The following is a 3925-nucleotide window of genomic DNA, read 5'->3' on the forward strand; positions in this document are numbered from 1 at the left end:
AATTTGATAACTTAACTAGACTCTTTTTTTAAATTGAAATAAATAAATAAAATAAAAAGAGCTGGAGAGCTGGACATGGTGGCACACACCTGTAATCCCAGCACTCTGGAGGCTGAGGCAGGAGAATCCTTGCAAGTTCAAGAACAGCCTGGGCTACAAAGTGAACTCAAGGCCAGCCTGAACTACATAGTGAGACCCTGTCTCAAAAAGAAAAAAAGAACAAGGCTGGAGATGTAGCCAAATGCAAAGGCCCTGGACTCAACCCTCAATAATGTACACACAAAAAATCTTCCAAGCCCTCACCTCTCAGCACCATCACCCGGGGGCTGGAGTTTCAGCAAATGAATTTGGCAAGGGAAAACCCAGCCCGTAGCCCTCCTCCACCTCCAGGCCTCTCTCACCTCCCTCAGCTGAGCCTCCACCCAGGAAATGCTGACCCCCATTCCTTGCCCCAGCCCGGCGTCCCCGTCTTCCATCTCTGTGGCTCTGACCACACAGGGCCGTCCTGGGAGAGGGACCCTGCAGTGTGTGACCTTCTATGTCTGGCTAGGCTCCTGAGCAGCCCGGCCTCAAGGTCCAACCAGGCTGTGGACTTCCTTTTCCTGGCTGCATCGTGCTCCAGTGTGCAGACAGACTCCTCTTGTTCCCCTCCACCGGTGGGTGGACACTGGGTCGTTTCCACCTTCAGTCTGCTGTGGAGCATCCTGCTGGGAGCACAGGTGTGCGAGTCAGAGCCACTTCATCCTGACAGGTGCCTCGGCCATGCTGGGCTGCCCCCGCTGTGGGAGACACTGGGGACCTGGGAGCCGGCTCCCTGCTGCCACCTAGTGGCTGCCTGCTCAAATGACTCCTGGAGTGGGGCTGGCGTTTTCCTGGCCATGGCCAGACAGAGGTCAGTGAATTCCAGCCCTCTGGCCAAATGCTGCACCTGATTTTGGGGTTCTGGGTTTTGGGTGGTGTTTTGGTACTGGGAGTTGAACACAGTGGCTTCACACTGAGCTATATACCCAGCCCTTTTTATTTTTTGAGGGTCTCACTAAGATATCCAAACTTGCAATCCTCCTGGCTCAGCCTCTCAGAATGCTGGGATTACAGGCATGTGGTACTGCACCTAGCTCCAGTGCCTGTTTGAATAAAGTTTTATTGGCACCCAGCCGTGAACATTCATTCTACCTGCAGTAGCTTTTCCTCTAGGATAAGAGTAGTGACCTGAGCAACAACCTGGTCTCCAAAGCTGAAAACTCTGTCAGCCCGTTGCAGGAAGGTAGGGATGTGCCCTGGAGCAGCAGGACCCTTACAATACCACATTTCTACAGAATTACATGAGAGACAGCTACCACTGATCTACACTTTCCTTTTAGGCTAATCAATTGTATTCATCACCAAAGTGGCCAGGCAGATCCAAGAACAGGAATAATTCTCTGAGCAGCCTGGAACAACCCCAGCTTGCAACTTGAAAACATCTTGCAAAAAACTGGCAGGAGCCACTTAGAAGGCTGAGGCAGAAGGGTCTGGAAGAGACTAAGTGTATTGCACAATCAAATATACAAGGTCTAACTAATAGCACTAAAAGAATAACCGCTCCAGTAACCAGCAGGCATTTCTCCCACTGTGACGTGGGGACAAGACGCTTCCCAAGGGATTCCTGGATTAGACATAGCACGTTGGCAAAGGTCTTGAGGGGCTGATGAAAGTTATCAGGAATATAAGCAACACTCAGCTTTCGTAGTGGTGCAGGCTCCGCCCTGGGCAGCTGTTAAAACATCTAACGCCATCAGGTGTTGAAGAACTGCCTGTCTCATCAGCTGGGCATGGGTGTGTGACAGACCTGGGGGAGGGAGTCACTGCGAGGTTGCTGAGAGCAGTTAGCAGTGACTGTGTGTGACTCACACCCTCTAATCTGGGGGCGGGGGTGAGAGGGTGCTGGGGGTCACACCAGCGGAAGACACTTCTGGCCCATGGGCGTCGGAGCGCTGGCTGGGCAATGTTTCGCCCCACCTGGCCGTACACAGCTGTCCCACGCTGGAAAATATCCGATTGATATCTTCGATTGTTCGGTCTGTGACAAGGCTGTGACCCGAGGACTTGGACAACCGGGGCTCGGCCGGGGCTCAGCCAGTGACCACATGGCCGCCGCTGTCTGCTTGCGCCTGGGCCTGGAATGGACGGGCCACTCAGTTGCCTTGGTGGGATGCGTCCTCTCAGCGAGATCACGCGACCGGCTCCAGCCGTGTCCCTGGAGGGGGCACCCACCCGGCGTCCTGAGTGCTGGGTGCTGGAGGGAATCGCAGACCCGGCGTGCTTCCCCGCGATCCGCCTCGCTGTGCTCCTGGGCTAAGAAGGAGCGACGTTCTCCCTGCACGGTTTGTATGAGAGAGGCCACCATGACCAGGACAATCAACAGGCTGGCGTCACTTACATGAGGAAGCGACCTTCTCCTTCTTCAGTGGAGGTTCAGGTCTCCCATGGGCTCACAGCAGCACGCAGGGGGCGGGTTCTGTTTTCGGGAATGTCAGGCTTCCGCCGGTGAGGCCAGGCAGGACCGGTGTGCCAAGGACTCCAGTCCCGACACCTGGACCGCTGACTGGAAGGATCACGGGGCGTGGCCCTCCCAGGTCGGCTCCAGAGAGGGGAGAGACAGCACGTGTGTCAGGTCCCCGGCTGGAACCCTGGGAGCCCCAGTCCCCAAGGCTGGGTGTCCGTTAGCTGCTGAAGAATTTGCTGACATTTGGCCCACGAGGAGACGGCAGCCGTTTCCTGGTCAACAGAGAGACCACGAGCTAAAATCGGCCCCGTCATCATTTCAGAAGGACTCAGCCTAGAGTTGGAGGTGAGTCTCTCACACTCAGTAAAGTAGAGGGGACGACAGGCTGAGCCTCCTGGGCGGCCTTCAAAGGCGTCTCTTTAGGGTTTCACTCATTTTTTTCCCCATCTTTCCTGATGACTGGGGCCTCCAGACACAACGAAAGTAAAGAACACCTAGCGTGTGGGAGACGCCTTGGAAAAGGGGCCGCGGTCACTTTGCAGACTCTTCGCAAGGCCGAACCTGGGAATGATTGTGTTTTGAGACAGGGCCTCACTCTGCAGTTCAGGCAGGCCTCAAATGCTATGTAGCCCAGGCTGGCCTTGAGTTTGCTGTGATCATCCTGCCTCAGCCTCCCGAGTGCTGGGACAGCAGGTGTGCACCACCATGCCTAGCCTGAGTTTCTTCTACTACGTGATAAAGGGGCTGGGATATCTCCCCATACGATGGAATCCATAGGCAACAGAAAGAGTAATTCCTAAAAGCCCTCTCAATTGTCTGAAGGATTTTTGGCAGCAGGAAGGGAAGTATTGGCTTAGTTCTTTCCTCCCCCAGTCTCCAAGTTCCCTCAGACATAATCAGGCCCCAGGCCAGGAGACGTTGGGTTTTTTGTTGTTGTTTTGGTTTGGGTTTTTTTTTGTTTTTTTTTTTGTTTTTTGACCCTTTTGAGACAGGGTCTCACTCTGCAGTTCAGCTGGCCTTGAGCTCACTTTGTAGCCCAGGCTGGTCTCAAACTCACAATGATCCTCCTGCCTCAGCCTTTCAGGGGACCTGCCTGGCGTGTCACGGGGTGCTCACCTGGCAGAGGGAACAACAGCTGGGGTGGGCTGGTGGCCTCTGACAGGGACAGGGGTGCCCAGGCTCAGGTCCTCCACCTCAGCCTCTGGTCTAGAAGGCCCCCACGGGCGGCTGCTGCCCTCTGCTAGCGGGCAGACCCCGGAGCCTTCCTCACTGGGGAGCCAAACGCAGCACCCCTGAGCTGGTGGGGTTTCGGCCGCCTGGTGTGGTGGGGACATCGCAGGCAGCGGTGGCCTGAGGAAGAGCTGCCCAGGGGACTCGGGCTCCATATGGGCCCGTGCTGGAGTGTGGCCAGGTAGTGACCAGGGGCCATGTTTCCAGCAG

At 55.6% G+C, this 3925-nt stretch overlaps 1 long non-coding RNA gene across 1 annotated transcript in view; it reads right to left on the reverse strand.

The window, feature by feature from the left end:
• Positions 1-1510: 1510 nt before the first annotated feature.
• LOC102013185 overlaps positions 1511-3925 on the reverse strand; it is a 4935-nt gene continuing 2520 nt past the window's right edge. Inside the window, exon 2 of the long non-coding RNA XR_264157.1 lies at positions 1511-2757. This is a non-coding gene — a long non-coding RNA (uncharacterized LOC102013185). The remainder of the gene's footprint in view (positions 2758-3925) is intronic.

This window comes from Chinchilla lanigera, unplaced genomic scaffold (genome assembly GCF_000276665.1).
Source record: "Chinchilla lanigera isolate Chin_1 unplaced genomic scaffold, ChiLan1.0 scaffold00094, whole genome shotgun sequence".
NCBI classification, from domain to species: Eukaryota; Metazoa; Chordata; class Mammalia; order Rodentia; family Chinchillidae; genus Chinchilla; species Chinchilla lanigera.